The following is a 22,139-nucleotide window of genomic DNA, read 5'->3' as shown; positions in this document are numbered from 1 at the left end:
ATACCTTTATCACAGTTGCCCTGTTTACGGTGCGAAATGTGGATTCACGCGGGAGAGCGCGTCACTTCTTAAGCCGGTAGACGGCCGGCTATGCCCTTTCACAGAAGGGGAGGTGGGGTACTGGACCGTCTCTCGCATTTTTCCGCCGTGTAGCGTCACGGCTGCCAAGGTCTACCTTCAATTGTTTCAGGCTCTCGAAAGCGCACCACGACCTTCCGCGAACGACAGCTCTGACAAGGAGGAACACTTCTCCGCACAACTCGCTCTACCTCCTGGCGAGCGCAGCGATAGGTCAGCGAGAACAGCGTTGAAAGGTAGGGCGCAAAATCCTCCCAAGGACATCGCTACTGCCAGAAATTCTTTTTTTTTTTTTATAAGAGGGGATGGGATGATTGGGGTGCGAGGAAAAAGAACCCAGAATGCTGAGTCATCGCGGCTACGTTTTAGTACCGGCGTTTACGTGAACGCGACAAAGTCGGATCAGTCGGGTCGGATTGCTTTGCCGGTGTCGAGGCTCGCTCGTTGGAACACCTATTGTGAGTCATGGCTCTTGCTTCGAGAGAACATTCGGGTTCAAATCTAGCATAATCCGTCTTCCTTACTATATGGATGTTCATATTTTACACTGTGCGCTTTCTCAGCCGATGTTCTATCTTGTGTTGGCGCTCACCAACTGTGATTTTCTTTTTCTCTTTCTGTATGAACATTTATTCGCAGTGTTCTATGATATATTTGTTGTTTTTCAAATCCCCCTACCTCCTAGTAATGCCCCTCGGGATTCGAAGGGTATCTAAATAAATAAATAAATAAATAATACCGCTGCAATAGTGTATCCTTCCATAACAAAAAAAAAAAAAGAAAACGCCACCTTCTACTCTCGGTAAAAGACGCATGAACGAGAGACAGGTGGCGACGCGGCCTTGAAGTTCCCGCAGCAGCTCGCCGTGACGCCTGCTCGAGCCTCGCTGATTTCTTTTCTTCTTGTTTTTTTTTTTTTTTTTTCTTGTCAGCAAAGATGGTTTACATTGCATTGTAAACGAGCCGAGGACTGAATTTAGAAAGTTTCAAGAACTCTTACTGCGCAACAGTCGCATAAACACGGGGAGGAGGGTGGGGGGGGGGTCATACGTCGAAATCCGTGACGTCACACTGATGTAGAAGCGCTGGGGTTAAGAGCAAGGTTTAGCCCGGGTGCTCCTATCTAAATGCACGTAAAAGGAGAATTCGTTTTTCTCGGCAACCACTGCACCAAATTTGACGAGGTTTCTTGCATTTAAAAGGAACACATAAAATTTTGTGGCTTTTAGTTTCGCATTCTTGATTTGGGTCGCAATTTTTTTATTAAAAATTGGCAATAATCGAGAGTTTTCAGATAACGAAACTATGAAGTTTACAAGAAACGAGACGTTCATTTCAGGGATCGCCAGCCGTTTGTGCGCAGGCGCGAGTAAGAGCGGGCGCGAGAGAGAAAACCTGGGGGCTTTTGTCTAGGGACTAAGGAGAAGGTTTCGTAGCGCGTGTTGTATTCGTTTGTCCCCAGACATGCCGGCGCCGCTGGCTGCCCGCGCGGTGAGGCAGTGGGTGCGGACGCCTCATTTGGTGATCGCTGTGTCTGAAGGGCCAATGTTCTGACTGGTGTTGTATAAGTAGCGGGTCATTTTTCTCGTCGCCCCGATAGATTAGAATTGTTTACAAGCATTGCTCCAGGAGGGCACATATAACCGGTAAACGGAGGCCTCAGGAGAGCACCTGAGGTTATGATAAAAGCAGGCGGCGCAGGATCTCCATGGCACCCAAGGGGTAGCGTGGGGATCAAAGCTGGAAGCAGAGCGGCCCGTGGGTTGGAGCCGGGGAGGCCGAAGCGTTCCAAGGGGGTGTTCGCGGAAAAAAATCTGGCTGCCCGCGATAGCCGACAGCGATCTTACACACTCCTGGCACGCGCAGGCCTCGGCGAGCTCCAACTCCCGGACCAGTTCGGATTCTAGCTTTTGTGTCCCCGTTGCCGCTTTGGTGTCCTGGAGGCGCCGCCAATAATGCGAAATAATGACGCGTTGTTACAATTAGTAAAAAATAACGATTGAATAACTATAATTATGTCCAGCTGCCAACTTATGACGCTAAGTTCAGTACTATACCGCGCCCCGCGACTTTTTTCAAGATATGCGGCCCGGGCTCTACTGTAGTCGCTACTGCTCCCAGAGAAACATCTGTGATTTACAAAGTACATTGCCATAAGGCGCGAGAAAGCTATGATTCGCCACGACTGACTTAGCACGAGCGCCGCAGGCGCGAGACAGTCTGTCTGACACAGTGTTCGCCGAATCGGGCGTCAGTGCCCGCTGCTTCACCTATTTTACAGCGCCGGCAGCCAGCGCCGAGCGTAAACTAACTCGACCCCGCTACGCAATGCCGGCACGCCTAGAGACAAACGAATACAACGCGCGTAGTACCTAGGCACCTCTGTAGTACCTAGGCAGAGTCACATATTCAAGGAGCAGAGGCGCCCAGATTTTCTCTCTCGCGCCCGCTCTTACTCGCGCCTGCGCACAAACGGCTGGCGATCCCTCAAATGAACGTCTCGTCTTTGTAACTCACCAAGAAAAAACGATATCACAATTCTGTGAATCGCATCTAATAGTATACATCTAAAGCGGACAAAATTGATATCTTACACCTGAATCTGAAAAAGATCACTAATATGGAAATACAGCTTTCGCAGAACCCTTGTACACAACGTAACAAATTCACGTAAGATATAAATTCACATATCAAATTTGTCCGCTTTGAATGTTCTAATACATGCCCTTTACAGAAGAGAGATATCTGCTCTTCATGCAGAGCTATTAATTTGTGAACTTCGTGCGACTATTTTTTTCGAACTTTCGAATTCTTTAAAAATCTTCGAACAAAATGCAGGTACCAAATCGAAGTTCCGCTCCCAACAGTCACTATACTTTAACGTTCTCTCTCAAATGCAACAAAATTCATTAAAATCGGTCCAGGGATTATCTTAGAAAAATTCTTAGAATTTGAATAGGCCGCATCGGCGCAACATATGAACTACGGCGTTCGATTTCGCTTGCAATGTGACAGATCCTCGAAAACAGTTTTCAAATAATACTTTAACAACTTTAGTTGCGGGGTTATCCCCGCAAAGCCCAATGTATCAGTTTTTGATAAGCCGATTTTGATACCTCCGGTATACTAAAGAGAAACGTCGTTGCTTCTGTATCACTCAGTAAAGTACCCTAACACACACACACACACACACACACACACACACACACACACACACACACACACACACACACACACACACACACACACACACACACACACACACACTTACCACGATAATACGCTTGGTAAGCCAGAAAAAAAAAACGAAAAACAAAATGCGAGTGGCGCCGCCGCCTTTGAGTTCTCGCACCAGCTCGCAGATTTTCATAGCGTCTGCTGGGGTCCGAGTTAATTCCTTAGCGGTAACGATCGACTAAATTGTGTTCTAAAGGAGCCAAAGACCGACCAGTTTCGCCAACCTTTACTTAGACAACGCGGCCCAAATGCGAAAAGATACCTTGAAATACGTGACGGCACACTGACGTACCAGCGTAGGGGTTTCGGCGCGAAATTCAAAAATATGAAACACTAAGCTTCACTTTCTCCTCGAGTAATCGACCTATTATCCTGAAATTAACGACAACAGAGTTTTCAGGGAATCATTTACTAGTTCAAATTGATTTGTCGTTTTGATTTATTGTTCCTATAAGAACGGGAACATTAACGCAATTTTTACAGTAGCATTTCGACATGCTGCACTGAAATGCCCCCCCCCCCCTTCCCGTTTGTGGACAGCTCAGTAAACCAATCAGGACTTTCGCAGTTACTATACTAATTAAGTTTTAAGTAAAATAACATGCCAATAACATTAACATCACATTGACATAGCATCTGACAATGTAATATGGCAAAAAGATCTGGATAACATTTCTTCTTGGTGCTCCAATCGCCTAATGAAACTCAACGTTATTAAGTGCAAGAACATGCGTAGCTCACGTCCAATTCAAATAACCCTAACCCAGTAGTATACCTTCTCAAAGCATTTCATGCCAGTTACATGTGATGTTCATCCCAAACAAAGGTAATCGCATTCTGGGTTTCTTACGACGCAACTTCATCAGTCACCGTCCTGATGAAGCTATCTTTATACAAAGCACTAATAAGACCTAAACCAGAATATGCATATTCCATATAGGATTCCTGGCACGCTTCCCTAAAGAACATTTTCGAGTCCATTCAGAACCGCGGCGCCTTTTTCATTTTGTCCAATTATTCTCGTCGCGCTGGTGTCTCATCCATGAAATCAACCGTCGATTTATCTCAGGACCTCTCTTTGTGGCGCAAGAATGCCCGCCTATGTATTTTTAATAATATTTGTTACATTAACCCGGATCTTAAGGAACAATTTGTACTTGTGCCCTCTTACATTTCGTCGTGCGTTGACCACCACTTCGATGTTGGAGTGCCTTGTTGCCGCTCCAGTGCCTAACTCCTTCAACCCGCACACCACTACACAATAGAACCACATCCCAGCCTCCACCGCGGCCATCACCGACAGTACCCACTGTAGGAAAGTGTGCCACAACCATATCGTGTCACCCCACTCCTCTCTGTAACACCCTATATATGGGTCTTGAGAGAAGAAGTATTTTAATGACTGGAAAATGTAGAGAGGTCGGCCGGATAATGGAGCATCTGGCTTGCTACTCTACGTAAGGGAAGGGGAAGAGGGGAAGAAAAGGTTCACAGTGGGGGATGATAATGGGAGGAACGAGGTGAAGGACACATTACACAACTGGTATCACAGGCGTGAGTCCATGCAGGTCCGTGTCACCTAGGAAACGTGAAAGAGCACGCATTGTCTCTGTCGTCTGCCAACTCTGTGGCCATGCGCCTAGCAAGAGGTCCTCCGACAGTGGTCCATTGTGTAAATGTCTCAAGGTATCTGCCATTGTCAGTCTTTCGCGCGCATACTTAGGGCACACCACGAGCACATGTTCTATAGTCCCTACAGCGCCTCACACTGAACAGTCCGGGGAGTCTGTCCGTCCAATAATGTGCAAATATTTGCGCGTGAAGGCGACGCCTAATCGCAGTCTGTGTATCAGGCATGTATGAGGGCGAGGAATTCCACGCAGAATAGGAAATTTCATATCGGGATCCAGCCTTTTAAGGCGGACGTGACGAGCGTCTGGCTGGGCCCAGTATCTTCTCGTCGCACTCCTCATTAATTCCGACAGGAGGCATGTGATGTCCGGTCTGGAGAATGGTACTACAGTTCGCAGGCCATTGCCGAGGGCGCGCCTTGCTGCAGCATCGGCCATCTCATTACCGTTGAGCCCACAGTGTCCCGGGATCCATTGGAACACTATGCGGTGGTGTTTTTCTTGAGCGCATGAAAGTAGCTCGGTGATCTGCAGTGCCAGAACCTGATATGCGGTGTGGCGCAGGAAGCATCGCAAAATTTGCAGCGCGGGTTTTGAGTCCGTGAAAATGCACCACTCTTGAGGTCTTTCCCCGCAGATGTGGCGAATCGCTTCCCGAATAGCCACAAGCTCTGCAGCGGTTGATGTAGAATTATGGTCTAGTATGAAACTTCGAGTCATCTGTTGGGCCGGTATCACCACAGCTGCTGTGGATGCCTTTGGTGACGCGGAGCCGTCTTTGTAAACATGAACATATGTCTGGTATTCTGACCAGATGTACGCGAGAGCAAGTTGTTGTAGTCCACTGACGGGAACCAATGATTTCTTTAGTATGCCGGGGACATGTACGCATACGGAAAGTTGAACCATCACCCACGGTGGTTTGACAGGGTGATATGGAAGGGCATAGCCTGATGTTATGTAGGGTAGATGGCAGCGGAGTGCACTTGTGAAACTGCTGTCCGGCCGCTCATGTAGAACCGACGTCAATGGATGGCAATGGTGTCGTGTCAGTAAGCGTAGGTATACACGAAGTGGTTCGTGGGACAGGTATATCGATAACGGGCATACGCGGGCTTCCTCAATTGTGCCTTTGTTGGAAGCACGCCGTGGCAACCCGAGGCATATTTTGAGTGCCTGCGCTTGAACGCTCTCTAATGTCCGTAAGCAGGAAATGCTCAAGTTTGAGAGTATCGAAAGGCTGTATCGAATGTAGCCTACGAAAAGAGACTGATAAAGTCTTAGTAATGAGCCTTCCGTGGGGCCCCATTTCATGCCTGCTGCGAAGCGAAGAACATTGCAAAACAGATTAAGTTTTTGCTTCAACATATTAACATGCCTCGACCATGACAAACCGCGGTCGATGATAATGCCCAAGAATCTGTGGTGGGAGACATAAGGTATTATGACACCGTTAATGGAGATCGGGTAGCGGCAGACGGATTTGAGAGTATTGACAATAAACATAAGCAAATTAGGTGCAGTGTCCTTGTTTTGTTCTTTATTATTATTTTTTTTTTGTACGTATGCATGCCTGCCTACTTGTAACCTTCAAAAATTTATAAAAATATTTTCTGGACACGACACGAAGGGGGAGGAGCGCGATGGGTGAAGAGCATGTGCACTTCCTTTCAAGGCTTACCCACAACACACGCCTTTTATGAGATATATGCGCGCTTTATTAACGATGGTTTACGTTTAGACTCACCTCATATGCAGCAGCAAACTTGGAACTGCAGAAAATTTACCAGTAACACTGTTTTCAGAACGCAATGACCGTTCTTAGCGACTTTGCAGCTGATGATATTGCCTGTTTAAGGAAGTTCTTTGTACCGCCTTACCTGCTCTTGCGTCCTTTCAACATCGGAGGACTCCCACCAGAAAGTTCGGAGACCGATGTGCGAAGGTTGTCCACAGACAGAATTTATTTTTGGCAAAATCGCAAAACGAGCCCAAATTAGCAAACTTTACGAAAAATTCGGGAGGGCTCGCAGGTCTGTGAATGTACTCTTCATGGCCAGAAATGGCTAGTTAACTTTGTTAAACTAGAAATGTTGTTTGGGCTTTGCGAGGTTTAGTAAGTGTGTTGTATACGGTTCCAGCGTTTGTGGCATCCGCGTCTATGCTGCTTGTGTCCCGATCGACCGCGTCTATGCTGCTTGTGTCCCGATCGATCTTGCGCTGGAAGTATGCGTCACAAATCCAGCACCAACTATATCTCATTCGACAGCATAACAGCCACTCGCCACCTACGGCTCGCAGCGACCTCTTTGTTTACAAACGTCTTTTATTTGACGACGTCGCCTCTATACACGGTGGCCAGCAGTGGTTGCAGCTGCCATCTCACGATGCGTTCTCTACCGACGCACGAGACCGACGACAGTCGCGTTCTCGGTAAATCACGAAATCGCTGAGGCCAATTAGCGTCGCAGACGCGAGACAATGACATTTACACTCGGTGTGATCCTTGTTTGTGCAGCAACACGCACTACTCCGAAGGTACAGAATGCCTGCGATCGCTAGAGCACGCGTGGCAAAATCGACGCACTCGGGCATTCGAGTCGCGTTCGCCACGAAGTCGGTGACGGTTCCCTCCTTCGTCGCCGCCTTTACGGTGCTGCCGTAAATTCGCAGGCTTAGCTCGTCCTTGGTTGGGTTCACGGCGCGAACACTTTTTCAACAGAGCACGTCGGCTTCGAAGACCCGGCCACCAGCAGCGGCAAGCGCCAGCAACCGAAGAGAGTTAAGGCCGACGCGGTAAGTGTCTCGTTATGGCTGCCGCCACATTAGTACTTGCTCCGCGGGGAAACTAGCGTACACGTTAGATGCATGGAGGCAGGTTGTATTTCTTTAATCGCACACTTAAGACAAACATTATAGTCGGTCACAACCTAAAGGGACACTATAAAGGAAAATGTTAAGTCGAACTAGGTCAAAATATTAGACTTCCGTAATAACTATTTTGTTCCTATAGAGAACAGAACTTTTGAAAGCTAGAAAATGACGAAATTGATAAATCGGAGTGTCGCCATGTATTGTAGACTACATCGTACCTGTCATGCGACGTCAGCACTGGCCGATTCATAGGAGGAGGCAGAAAGGGAGGTCACGTGGATATTACGCCAATTCGTTCGTTATGGCGCGGGCCATTCAAATTGAGGAACAGCAACGGGACCTTATAGGTGACAGGGAGGTTAACCAGAACAGCAAATACAGTTTGCTACACTACATTGGGGCATGGGGAAGAGGTGGTTAGATATACAGGAGAGACAGAGACAGAAAAGTGACAATCGATCACCACGCACTGTATACTACAGCACAAGGACCACGTGAAGAAAATGAACACCATGCTACAGCTGTTTTTGAAGGTTTGACGTTAATAAGAATCCTATCAGTGCCTTCGTTGTCCTCTGTTGGGATGGCTTATAGGCCGGCATCTTAAAGCGATCTGTTTCCGACAGTGGAGGTCTGTGATCAACGCGAGCGGTCGCGTCTGAACAGTGCAGCGAGAACATTCACACCGAAAGTGTTGAAGGGTCACCGTACTGTCGAACTCAAAAATAATTTGTATAGAAGCGCCAGCCAATGATGCGAACTCACTTTCGTGATGTCGTGTCGGCTACAAACTATAAATTACACGCTACAAACTACAAATTACGCTTTAGAGCGATATAGAGATGCCGCCCTATCGGAGCCTACAGAAAGCGGGTGCAATGAGGCTTTGCGGGTGGAGCTTGAACTGAATCCTTAGGTTAACTACTGTTGTATGTCGTTTTTCTGGAAATTGAAATGCCTGGCAAAGCTGACTAATTAGAGGGAAAAAGGAAAAAAAAGGAGAGAAAGATAGAGGGAAAGGGCAGCCCCAGCATAACGATGATGATGATGATGTTTACCTTTACTGACATCACTTTTGAAATGGAACTGCGACAAATAGCCTGCTTGAGCTAATCAGGTATTATATAAATACGCAGCAGTTAAGCATTTTGCCTATGCCTCTTAAATATTTCACTATAATAATTAAAAACATATATCTCTATATTGTACCTATGCCTGTAACGACTCTGGTTCTATCAATCACTTTACTGCTTTTTTTCACCAATACTCTAAACGTCTCGAGAACCTGGAGCGGTCAGTCGCACGGCAATTTTACGTGCATTCGCGGGCTTCCTTCATGATCAGAAAAACACTTTTTTGTAGCATGGATTAAGCAACAGGAAGATGTATCGGGGGTTTTTCCTGTTGCTATACAATTTACTCATTTATATTTTTCATCTAACTGTAATATTTGAGTAGTTGGTTAACTATTTAAGACGAATTATGTATTTAAGTGGCTTGCAAAAAATAATCTGAGTATCTCCAAGCAACGGCAAACAACATTACCTTGGCTCTGTCCAGCTACGTCACATTTGGATATATTTAATGTTCGGCTCAAGTTACGTGAAACACCCTGTATATACAGAGAAGAATATATGTAAATGATGAGTCGCGGTGTATTTTGGGAATTGAGCGAGGGGCAGGCATATCAGGTTACTTACTGTAAGTGTCTCATATATCACTATGGAAGCTTCCAGTGCAAAGCGCCATGATTAGTTAGTATATATATATAACCATATCCAATAGCTAGACACAGTTCTGGAACAAAGATGTATATGGTTTAACCTACACGCTCGACGTTGCCAAATTCTCTCTATGCAAAGTTTCTGATCGCTGCAGCGTTTATCGGTGTAGTCATAAATGTTTCATTTATTTAAGGAGTAAAAAAGCGGGGATGCATATTGGCTGTCACTTTGCGTGGCTGTAAGCACTGTTATGAGGAGCATTTCGGCAACATTTCACTAAAGATTTCGTACGAGAACATCCAGAGTAATTTAAAAAAGGCGCGGCGGCGTAACAAGTTTCGGTTCCGTATAGCTTAGGCCGGAGCACTGGCTGCATGGGGGAAAGTTCCCCCCTGAAGAGAGAATACCCGGCGGACGCCTAGCGGCGGCTTCGGGTACTACACGCATGAGAGAGAAAAATGCTGGGTCTCTCTGTCGGGTCTGCCTGCCTCCGTGTGCTTCCGTCGCCGACAGCGGAGAAACCGACACAACGTACTGCGATTACGGCGAGATTTGTTCCCGGCGAGTCGTGTGTTGCGCGGTCAGCCTAACTTTACGCGAGTCCTTCCGGGAGGGAAACGCGAGCGCGCATCTCCTTGAGCGGTAACTCGGCGTTTGTGCGTGCGTGATTGTGCGTGCGTGTGTGTGTGTGCGTGCGCTCCGTTCCCGACCTCCGCCGCCACAGACGCTGGCAGCAGCACCGCTGCCGTGCGTGCGTTGGCTTCGCCTGCGACGGCTGCAGACTCCGCGGCCGGTTTAATGTGCGACAGCGCTCGTCGCCGTCGCTGCTGTGGACTACGAAGCGGGCCCGGAACGATGTGATCTCCCCGAGTTTATGGGTGAGTTGCGGAGCAAAGTTTCCGCACAACCTTCGTCTTTTCCTACATTTCCACGCCTCTGCGCCCGTAGGCGGCGCGTGTTTCTGATCTCCCGCGCGACATGGCCGTTCTCGTCGTTGCGTCGTCGGCGGGATCGGCGAGGATTTCGCCCGCGCTCGGACGAGTGGAGGCCGTTGCGCCGCTCCACTGCTGTTTTACCCCCCCACTGTGGCAGCGGCGGGGAACGGTGCGATGTATTAGGCTTAGCGCGGAGTCGGATCCTCCGGGCGAGTACGAGGCACGCCGTCTCGATGCCGTGCTGCTTGCGGTAGACACGGCAGCTCGAAGAGCTGAGCCCAGCCGGTTCGGAGGGTTTGTGGTGCTGGCTCTCCCCGCTCTTTTCTCGAGCTGTCAACCCGCAATCGCGCGCTGTCTGGAGACACCGCCCCGGCATACATGCATACATACATACATACACACGCGTGCGCGGGCCCGTTTGCACGCGCACACACAGACACACAAAAACGAGAGGGATGCCATGAAGCGATCGGAGAGCGATCGGAGCGTGAAATTCGAGCGAGTGTGTTTGTGGCGCGCGCGCGCAGCAGAGAGGCCTGCTGGCTCGCTCCGTTGCGGCGCTGTTTTGCCCGGGATCGTTTTGTGCTTTTGTGTTGTTTTGCGCGCTGGTTTTCGCAGCCGGCGCGTCTGCTCTAGCCACGACACCTAGCCAGCCGACCTGCGCGTAGGAGCGAGCGAGCGCGGCGACTGCTGCTGCTGCTGCCTCGCGTTGGCAGGGCGCCTCGGGCTTGGCGTTTACAAAATCGAGAAAGACAACAAAAGAACCAAAACAAGCAGCTTTGATCGGCAGAGAGATTGAGGATGGAGGTCTTGCAGAAAGAAAGTAGAACTACGAGCTGCGCATTTTGGTTTCTTGCTGGAATGAACTCGTTTTTTTTTTGTTATTCTTTCAACGTACGTACTGGACTTTCGGATGTGCTCAGCTGTGTTTACGAACACCACGTGTACAGTCCTGACCATGATCTCGGGATTTAAAGATTCGCCGTTCCAGAGCGTTTCGCCGTAAAGGCGGACGGCGATAAATATGTGGTTTGTTCGCCGAAGGTATTCATCGCTCCTGTCTTAAGCAGCGTTGCGAGTATAGTTTAGGTACAAACCGTGCGACATTTTTTTCTCGCTTGCGACACTTAAAGTGTGGTATGATGCCTGTTACTCTCAGCACAATGTGCCGGTCTTGCGCTAGAGAATGAACCCTTTTACTTTTCGTTTTCTTTTTTGTTACGCAGTCACTTTGTCTCCTACATGTCTCATATATTCCTTTGTTTCACAGTTGAGCGATAAAATACGTATAATTGTCTGCTAGTTCTCAATCGAACCAGTCGGGGCCCGGGAGTCAGGTTCAAAGGCTTTCGCTCTTCCTGGCTGGTTGCGTTCCGAACGGTATTTACTGCGCACTTTGAAGACTTGGACCGAAACACGGGATTGTTTCGCCCCGGTGGAGGAAGCGAATGTCGTTTGGTCTAATGGAATTTTCACGGTAGCACCTCTGTCGTACCCGTGCGCCTGGGACCATTTGTTGGTTAAACCATGCGCGCAGAGTGGTATCTCGTTATGATTGAGACTGTATGGCTTTAAGTAAAGTTTTTTCTTTCTTTCTTTTTTTTAAACTTTCGGTTGGGGAAGGTAGTGCGGTCGTACAAGACTTCACTCGCTGCCAGCGACAGAAAATTGCACTTCCTCAAAGGGACGTAGTCCCACCAAGACGCGACGCATTTTTATTTTCGTGAAAGGCATTTTCGAGCATGCTTTGCTTGTGTGAATCTGTTCGGATAAGTTGCCGTTGAGTTTACAGATCACAGAAAAGACAATAAAAAATAGAAACCAGCGCAATGACGAGTTGGAAAAGCGCGTGCGCCGACTACAAAGATTTGATTTGGTTTCCCGCGCGCACAGATTGGGCAAATGTGCAGTGGATGCATACAGGCCCCGCCTCCAAAGCCGCACTGCTCCGGCCCACCGTGGCGCCACGTCACAAAACATGTCACGCCCATTCCGTTGGTTGGTTGGCTGAAATACTTTATTGAGGCCCTGCAAGGCGCGTTGTTGGAGCGCTGCGTGACGTCACGGAAGTGAGCGAGCGTAATGGTTGGCGCATTTATGCAAATTCCCTTTCGAGTTGGACACCTGTGCGCTCTAGTTGGTCACCCATAGAGTTGCACGCAAAGATCGTTAGAGGTAACCCTTCGCGCTCCGATCGCGCAACTACTATCGAGGCCGCTCGATCAAAACGCCGTGCTAGCAACTACCACGAACTAATACTACCAACTACCGTAGGGATGGTACATGGTACCATCTAATTTTCGTTCTTGTGGCATTATTTTATTGCGCTGTATATATTTTTTTTTCTAAACGCATGAAAGCAATAAGACCCCCAGATGAGCACCCGCGTAATCATTGTGAATCGTCGCGTTTATGACGCAATATTCTTTTCTTTTTGAAAATGACAAGTTTTCAAAGTCAAAGAGTCGTTTGAAGCCAGAAAGACGAAGTTCCGGCAAACGCATACACCCACCAATCTCATGCCGGCTGAACCGGCATACAGCAACTCCCTTGGAGGCGAGCACCGGAGTCTTGTCCAGTAACTGTTGAAGGAAACTTCACGTTGTCATCAACTACAGTTGTGAAACTCTGGTTAGAAATTAGGGCTCCGTAGCCCACACAGATCATGTGCCTACAACCGCGCTGGCGGTGAGCGACTAGCCTAAACTTCCAGTTTGTTGCGTTTTCACCTGTCGTCTGCTGAAGTAGCCGAAATGGCAAATGCCGCAACAAAAAAGAAAGCCCTCGTTGGAAATGTTTATTTATTATTGCTTACGATTCCCTTTTAGAACGTTTCTTTTTTATTATTTTTTTACACTTCTGAATTAGTTTTAACAGTTTTGTCGGAACCGTCCAGATGGAGCGTAGCGAAAAATTGAATAAAGAAAAAATATTGCATTTCAGTCTTTCGTTTTCTTCGCATTTCTCTTTCTTATTATTATTATTTTCTACACCGGCTCTTTACGTGACAATCATCAAAACGTCATGGACTGGGCCAATCAGCGTGCAGGGACGTTGAAGCATGACGACCATAGCGATGGCGTGTTTCGAACCTGCTATGAGTTCAAAAGTATCAGACGTACGAAAGGAACAGCGTCGAGCCAAAACTGTGCAGTCCAATGATTCTCACTGATTGCGTCAATCAAATGCTAGCTAATGATTGATCACACCTGCCTAATGCCTTACGATCTGATTAATCATATGTGCGTCTCCAATTTGCTGTGGATCCGGGTTCCGTTTTGACTTGCGGTCTGCAATGTGACAATAGATTCCAGCGTAGTCCGCCTATCATGCCCTTTGAGATTAATGATGTCGTGTAGGGGCTAGTTGTTTGCGAGAGGATTTATTATAAGAGAAAAGCTCAGCGCTTTAGCATCTCTCTCTCTCTCTCTCTCTCTCTCATACACACACACAGTCAGAAAAATCAATTCAAAAATTATTTTGCCAGTAAAAACACCGAATGGTCACTTTGGGCCACAAGCTAAACAACTATAGCTTTTAGCCCAGGACCCACTTTTTCACCCAAACACGTATGTTTCTGTTCGATGCTGTCGTGTGCACATGTGTGCGTGTGTTCCGGGAGTGGCGTACTGTTGTCTTGCATTAAGGATGGACAGATATCTCCATTCTTCATGTGTTACACACATCTGTCTGTCTTTTGGTTGCGGGCAATGCAACGTACACACACACACACACACACACACACACACACACACACACACACACACACACACACACACACACACACACACACACACACACACACACACACACACACACATATAATATAGCGTCGTGCAAAACTACGTGTACACAAATCCGCTGTGCAGTCAAAGATGCGTTAAATGTCGAGAGAACTCGGAGCGTGCTTTCCGCGTCTGAATTTGATTCCGTTGAAATATCGGCCGCCACTGCCTCGCGTCAAGCTAGTGATATACCGGTTGCGATCGCGCTCACTAAGCACCTTGTTTCGAAATCACTTGTTTTATTTTTTATCATCATCATCTTCTAGCATATTGTACTTTAATAGTTCGGACTGGCGGCATGTTAATGCTACTTTCGCTGTAACTAAAGAGTGTCCGGGGAGCCAGCTATGCTCAATGAAAATGTATTATAGCTTTAAAAAATGTCAACGTCTCTAAAAGAACAATACTATAAGCCAGAGAATAGGAATCGTGCAGACGACAGCTAGCCGACGAAGACGGCGAGGCTCGTGAAAGCGCGGTATGCGTAGTGCGGCATGGAAAGTACGTGGCCTCGGCTCCCACCCTACGGCAAGTTGTCTTTTAGTTCACTTCCTGTTCCTTTCCTTAATAGTCGTACGGTTCAATTAAACTTAACAGTTATTATGATTTCTTTTTTCCTGAGCTTTATCCGGTGTCATTGTCGGGTTTCTTCATATAGTTGTAACTAACGGAAATCGACTCATCGCATTTTATGGCTACACGTTTGCGTCAATGAAAGGCCCATTCGATTCGCGTGCGCCTTCTGAGCCATGGTCCACGAGGTGCCGCCACTTCGCCATTCGTTTCAGCAGTTCAACACATGGCTTCCACCCGCACGTCGCCATTCGTTCCACACCGTGTAGGCGTCGTGCCGAACGAGTTCGCAGCATTTCCCGCACTCGTCGGAAAGGTTGTGGCGCAGCGTTCGGGCAGGAGGTGCCGGTTCCGCGCGAGCAAGAACTGGCACCGATCTGGCGCGATCAATCGTTCACGAAGTGCAGGGCGAGTCGAATGCGCCCATTATTGATTCGTGGCGTTTAATGTCCCAAAGCAAAACTCGGTCTCGGACAAACGCTGTGTCGGATAGCTCCGGATTAGTTTCGTCTTTAACAGGCACCCTAAGCACGGTTCATGATGAGCGTTCTTGCACTCCACCTCAGTCGGAGGGCGGCGGCGGCGGCGGTCGGGGATCGACCCCGTGACCTCGCGCTGAGCTGCGGAATGACTTAGGCACCGGTCCACGATTGCAGGTCACGTTTATGGAAACTTGTGGGCAATGCTGGGACATATGCGCTCTCAATTTAAAACCACGGTAAAGAAAGGCAGGCAGAAAGGCGAGGAAAACCTCCGTCCCCTTGTGGCGCCAAAATAAATCGGTTCAACCAAAGTCGACATACGTTTACGAAAGTTCGATTTAACAATGTAATGCCCAACGTACCGCATATGCTATGCCGAGTTGGATACCTCGAAATTCGCAATACCTCAAATTAGTGGAACCTTGGCGCATAACCTATTGGCGCATAACCTGGATCGAGTACCGGCCTCCGCTACGGTGTGACAACCAGCTATGACCGCTGGATACATGACAACAGATTCCACAAAACACTGCTTCAATTCATACACAACACAGGCCTCACAGCACACATATAATACACATATACGCTCCAAGAATTATGCCTTAAGGGCAAGCCTTTATCGCAATAAGCAAAAAGCAATTACTTAGTCATTATTAACTGCAAATATTAGGTTTTATCTCGCATAACATTTCCTTTCTCTTTTTACAAATGCAGTCTTCACGGCCAGGAAGAAAGGTTCTAATTTTTCTCGACGTGTAACTGTGTCTAGGGGCTACGGGGTTAAACCTCAGTAGCGCCTGTTCGGGCACTTTGTGAAAAAGTATTATGATGGAGACGTCTCTTCGTACAAATAATTACATGTAGCAGCCGATACGGGTTTCGGCACAGCGGAGGCTGATTAACGCGCTGTGTGTTGGGTGAATTATCGGGTCTCTCGTTCCCTGCGGAACACCGCGAATTGCCGACTTAGCAGCGCGCGTCTTCAATCCTTCTGTTGCTTTTTTTTCTCCGCCTATCATACAAATCGTCACAGACTGCAGCGCTAGTGCAGATTGACGCTCCGTTAGTTCTTTATCGCGCGGCGCTCAATTTTTTTCGGTCGCTAGGGGGCTTGCTTTCAACCGCAGACATGACGCGGTTCGCGAAACGCTTGCTCTCTCTCTCTCTCTCTCTCTCTCAATAGAGTGAGACATTTCGAGCACTTTGTCGGCGCGAGTTGTATGCGCATCGTATGCGCGTACTGCAAGCAGCGCGAAATGTTGCTTGCCTGAAACCATGGCCTCCGAGATGCTCTTAAAATCCATCCTTCCATTTATGGACGGAAATGCCAGACAGTGGGATATGGGGCCGTGTCTTCGACATCAGGAAAAAAAAAAAAAAAAAAAAAAACTAATCGCCTTGTAAAACATTTTCTGCGTACATCCGGTAGATTTCAAGTGTTTTTTTTTTGTTTTTTTTTTTTCCTCTTTTAAGTACACCAAACCTCACCAAATTCGGCGGACTGGATTACAAGCAAAGTTATTTCTCCGTTCCTGCGAGATCGGAGCTAAAGCGAAGACGAGACGTAAAAATGCCTCAGGGAAACGTTTACCTTTCACCGACAGATGCAAGATACACCGAGAATAAGGGTATTCAGCGGCATGAAAAAATTAATATTTTGCGGGAAATTTTTCAGCGATAGGATTGTTGGCTGTGGGCAACACTAGGCAGAAAACAGTGATAGCGATCGGGGTTCGCCCCAAGCTACCTATGACCTCGTGCGAAACTAGCACAGACGCTTCTCGTCGGATGCGAAACAGAGGTGCACGTTGACTTTTCCGCCACATTACCGGTGTGATACAACTACAGCGTACAGCTGCCCGATTCATGGCCGATTCCCATCGCACCAGGCACCAGACCAAACCGAGGCCCGCTGTGCTTTAGGAAGAGAGCGAGTCGCGCGCCCACGAACTTCTTTCTCGACCCCTGTCCGTGCCTCAGTCCAAGTGGCGCTTGCTGCCAGTCATTCAGTGTTAGCCGAAGACATCTGGCCAGCGACTCCGTTCTCAAAATCGAAACTCATCATGAAAATATGTCTTTTTATTAAGTTGTTGCCTATAGGCAACACTCGTCAATAACGAGTTAAAAAGCACTTGCGCTGAAGCTCAGTTATATGGGTTGGTAACAGTTCCACACGCGGGTAGCTCAATTCAAGTGAAATGGTCTGCATGAAATCACTTTACGCCGGTTTTAATCGTACGTTTATAGCATTCTTTCTTTTTTTCCATTTCTTTCCTTTTTTGTGAGCCCTTGTTACATTGAGCGCAGCTTTATGCATGCAAGATGTGTTGCGGTATAGCCAAAAGTTGTAATGATTACTTAATTAAAAAGAAAAGCTTCTGACAAAAGCCATTGAAGATGATCGTCAAAGTCAGCGATAGCTTTCTTGCGTAAGCTGCTGCATATCCCCGTGCCATCCGTGGATCGCGAAACCTTATGGACACAGCAGCAGACACATGAAGTGGCAGTCTCGCTACCAACCACAGTGCAAAACGACGCCACGTGTTACCCTCACCAGTGCGCCGACCAATCAGCGTCCCGTCTCCCATCGTCTATCCCTCTCCGTACTGGTGTTGCGCTCTCCAGTTTTTCTTTTTCTTTTTATTTTTAATCGTGCGAGATCGTCGGCCGCCGCTCGCCGTCAATCCAAACTGGGTGAAGTCGCTAACGAAAGCTATCGTTTTCCGGCTTGGTTAGCACAATTAAACCACTACCGTGTTTTAGCCTGAGTCATGTTCAAGAAGAGTGTAACCACGTCGACGCGTGGTGGCGCCACATCTGCCCCTACGTATAGTGAGTGCATAAAATTGTGTGACCGCGACTCTACACCAGACGTTCACGATGTAAGGGACAATGCTGTGACCAAGATTGGAGACTTTCAAAGGTTAGCACTACATGGCTTACCCGGCGTGGTTGCTTAGTGGCTATGGTGTTGGGCTGCTAAGCACGAGGTCGCGGGATCGAATCCCGGCCACGGCGGCCGCATTTCGATGGGGGCGAAATGAGAAAACACCCGTGTACTTAGGTTTAGGTGCACGTTACGGAGACCCCCACTACGGCGTGCTTCATTATCAAATCGCGGTTTTGGCATGTAAAATCCCACAATTAATTTTCGCTATATGGCTAACTCGGAGCTTTTAAACGAGCAGTTGGTCGTACTGTAATCAGTTCGGTTCCACCGATGTGAAGTTTGAAGCGCGTGCTTATTGAGAGCTCCAAGAGTACCGTAAATAATATTTTTTTTTTAAATGCTGCCTAGTTGTCTTCACGGTGTGCGCTTTCGAAATCGGTACAAGTTGAATCACTGAAGCCACGTATACGCTGTTAAATTTCTTTCGGCATACTGATTTACGGTAGCGACAAAAAAAAAGAAAAGAACGGCAACTACGTGTCAGAATATATCGGAAATATGTCTCGACACTGCTCACTATCTGGCGTAGAAGTTTTGAACTATCGTTTTATGTTGAAACGACCACGTAGTGTAACTCAGTTTGACCTGTGCAGCTGCGTAGTCGGAGCACGTCATAACAGACAACGGCGTCGACAGAGGCCACTGTGCATGGAGTTCAATGTCTCGGGGCGCACGATTCTCGAAACACGAGCTGCTATTTCGCGTACCGCATAAGCTTGGCCCTCGGCTAAGCAGCCATTAAAATTTCCACGCCTCAGGCCGATGCCTTTGCTCAGGCAATACAGCTGCTTACGTCAAACAAGATGGCGTGTCGAAGCACTAGCATATTTTCACTCCACTCCAACTCGCGTCACCCTTCGCTACAAGAACAGCGACAGCAACAGGAAGGTGTAGCCAGCACTCTTCAATCGCATCAGTTGCGGAACTCCCCACTAACTCCATGTATGTATGGACAACAAAACTAAATATAAAACGTCCCATTTTAAGCACAACGAAGAGAAAAAGAAAACAAGAACTATATGAATATTTCAGTATCCATCGTAAGCAAAGCCAAACACAGTATCTTCAGTAAATTTTTCTTTTTTTTTCTTTTTCGCTGCACATGTCAGCACTGTCAATGCTGTCTTTTTTGTCGTCTGCTTTCGTATAGTGACTAACGGTGTGCAAAAATTCGAAGTTTCGTATGCCCGTTGGGTAGCCTTTGTTAATTATTAGGTCAGTGTTGAAGGATGGTGGGCAGATTGTTCTAGAGAAACTGGCCACCCTGTATACGCAATGCCTCATGACCTCGAGCGTACCGGAATCTTGGAAGAACGCTAACATAATCCTAATCCATAAGGAAGGGGACGCCAAAGACTTGAAAAATTATAGAGCGATCAGCTTACTGTCAGTTGCCTACAAACTATTTACTAAGGTAATCGCAAATAGAATCAGGAACACCTTAGACTTCTGTCAAGCAAAGGACCAGGCAGGATTCCGTAAAGGCTACTCAACAATAGATCATATTCACACTATCAATCAGGTGATAGAGAAATGTGCGGAATATAACCAACCCTTATATATAGCTTTGATTGATTACGAGAAAGCGTTTGGTTCAGTCGAAACCTCAGCAGTCATGGAGGCATTACGGAATCAGGGTGTAGACTAGCCATATGTAAAAATACTGAAAGATATCTATAGCGGCTCCACAGCCACCGTATTCCTCCATAAAGAAAGCAACAAAATCCCAATAAAGAAAGGCGTCAGACAGGGAGATACGATCTCTCCAATGCTATTCACAGCGTGTTTACAGGAGGCGTTCAGAGACCTGGAGTGGGAAGAATTGGGGATAAAAGTTGATGGAGAATACCTTAGTAACTTGCGATTCGCTGATGATATTGCCTTGCTTAGTAACTCAGGAGACCAATTGCAATGTATGCTCATTGACCTGGAGAGGCAAAGCAGAAGGGTGGGTCTGAAAATTAATCTGCAGAAAACTAAAGTAATGTTTAACAGTCTCAGAAGAGAACAGCAGTTTGCGATAGGTACTGAGGCACTGGAAGTGGTAAGGGAATACATCTACTTAGGGCAGGTAGTGACCACGGATCCGGATCACGAGACGGAAATAATCAGAAGAATAAGAATGGGCTGGGGCGCGTTTGGCAGGCATTCTCAAATCATGAACAGCAGGTTGCCATTATCCCTCAAGAGAAAAGTGTATAATAGCTGTGTCTTACCAGTACTCACCTACGGGGCAGAAACCTGGAGGCTTATGAAAAGGGTTCTACTTAAATTGAGGACGACGCAACGAGCTATGGAAAGAAGAATTATGGGTGTAATGTTAAGGGATAAGAAAAGAGCAGATTCGGTGAGGGAACAAACGCCAGTTAATGACATCTTAGTTGTAATCAAGAAAAAGAAATGGGCATGGGCAGGACATGTAATGAGGAGGGAAGATAACCGATGGTCATTAAGGGTTACGGACTGGATTCCAAGGGAAGGGAAGCGTAGCAGGGGGCGACAGAAAATTAGGTGGGCGGATGAGATGAAGAAGTTTGCAGGGACGACATGGCCACAATTAGTACATGACCGGGGTCGTTGGAGAAGTATGGGAGAGGCCTTTGCCCTGCAGTGGGCGTAACCGGGCTGATTATGATGATGATGATGAGGTCAGTGTTTGTGTCGTGTACAGTATGCTGTCCTTACTTGCCGTCTGCATTCCTATCGAAACTAGGGTGCAGCAATTATTGGAAATTGCAAATACAAATGTATAAAATAGTACATTGAATAGTGCAGGTTCTCTCTCTCTCTCTCTCTCTCAAGGTTTTTTTTTTTTGTGTGTGTGGCTGTACACTTAAGAAATTTGCAACCTTTGGGGCGTATTTATGTCCCACAACGATAACCGTCATCTACCTTGCTTGCGTTTCCTTTCTTGAAAACACTGCGCTCGCTGCTTTCCTGTCGAGAATGGTGTGGCTGGGTTCCAGCACTCGCCGTAGATGGCTAAGTAGACGGCTAAGCGAACGGCGGCTATCTTAAGACTCGTTCCAGTTCTCACGAAGACACAGAATCGAAGTCAAAAACGATGCAGGCTACTTTCCTGCCCAAACAAGATGGCAGCTTAGCCGGACTGTTGGAAACTCGACAGGAAGGTTGTCCGCGCACATGAAAGCCTAGACACGCTGTCATACGCCCTTAATGTAAGCTATCTCGTGTTTTTCATGGGTTTGCAGGCGCAAAGGCTTAAAATACAGAAATAATGTGTGCTTTTCTAAACTTTTTCTTGTGGCCGCGAGGTGGCCTCACGTCACAGAAGCGCCTTCCCGAGGAGGAAAGAAACAAAATAGGAGAGGCCTTGACGTCACGTTTTTGAAGCCGGAAATGCAGCCTTGTTGGTGTGCCATCTCCCGTTGCGCCTCCAGTCAGCTCGCCGGTGCAGATAGGCGAGAGTTTTGAACTTGCATTCCTACGAGGGGCCGGAAGTATGTGCTGCCGACGCGCGTCAGAACAGAGTCTCCGAAACTTCTGCAACAGTTTTAGGGAGGCAGACGCGCTCCTGTGCTTTTCCGTGGCACGTTGAAGAAGACTGCAAAGACCCACGCCATGATAACTTGAGTGTGTCTGTCGCTGACTGACAACTCACACTCACGAACCCAAAACACAAATTCCAAGCTTACACACCACGCTCCAAAGTCAGCTTGTCTCGCGAACAGAATCCGCTGCGAGAACGACACGGGCCGAAAAAAACCTACCTCACTTTTCAGAGGCCTAGAGCAGCAGCGAGAGCTTCAGGAGCGTGGTTGCTATGGCAACGTTGACGTTTGGGGTACCAGTCCCAGTGGTCCTTTCAAAAACAGCACGTGACTTCCGCCACACTTTCTCAAATACGTC

The 22,139-nt window shown here is 47.6% G+C and overlaps 2 protein-coding genes across 2 annotated transcripts in view; one reads left to right on the top strand and one right to left on the bottom strand.

Annotated features, from left to right (window-relative positions):
* The window catches only part of LOC126539539 (phospholipid-transporting ATPase ABCA3-like), a 143,470-nt gene that overhangs the window by 84,376 nt on the left and 36,955 nt on the right, over positions 1–22,139 (bottom strand). The gene's annotated exons all lie outside the window — the stretch shown is intronic.
* Positions 10,070–22,139, top strand: part of LOC126539538 (mitogen-activated protein kinase kinase kinase 1-like) — a 108,832-nt gene continuing 96,762 nt past the window's right edge. The window contains exon 1 of the mRNA XM_050186415.2: positions 10,070–10,422. The gene's annotated coding sequence lies outside the window, so the exon portion shown is untranslated. The remainder of the gene's footprint in view (positions 10,423–22,139) is intronic.

The sequence above is a fragment of the Dermacentor andersoni genome, chromosome 11 (genome assembly GCF_023375885.2).
Source record: "Dermacentor andersoni chromosome 11, qqDerAnde1_hic_scaffold, whole genome shotgun sequence".
NCBI classification, from domain to species: domain Eukaryota; kingdom Metazoa; phylum Arthropoda; class Arachnida; order Ixodida; family Ixodidae; genus Dermacentor; species Dermacentor andersoni.
The sequence above is the reverse complement of the archived record's forward strand: the minus strand, read 5'-3'. Positions and strand labels throughout refer to the sequence as shown.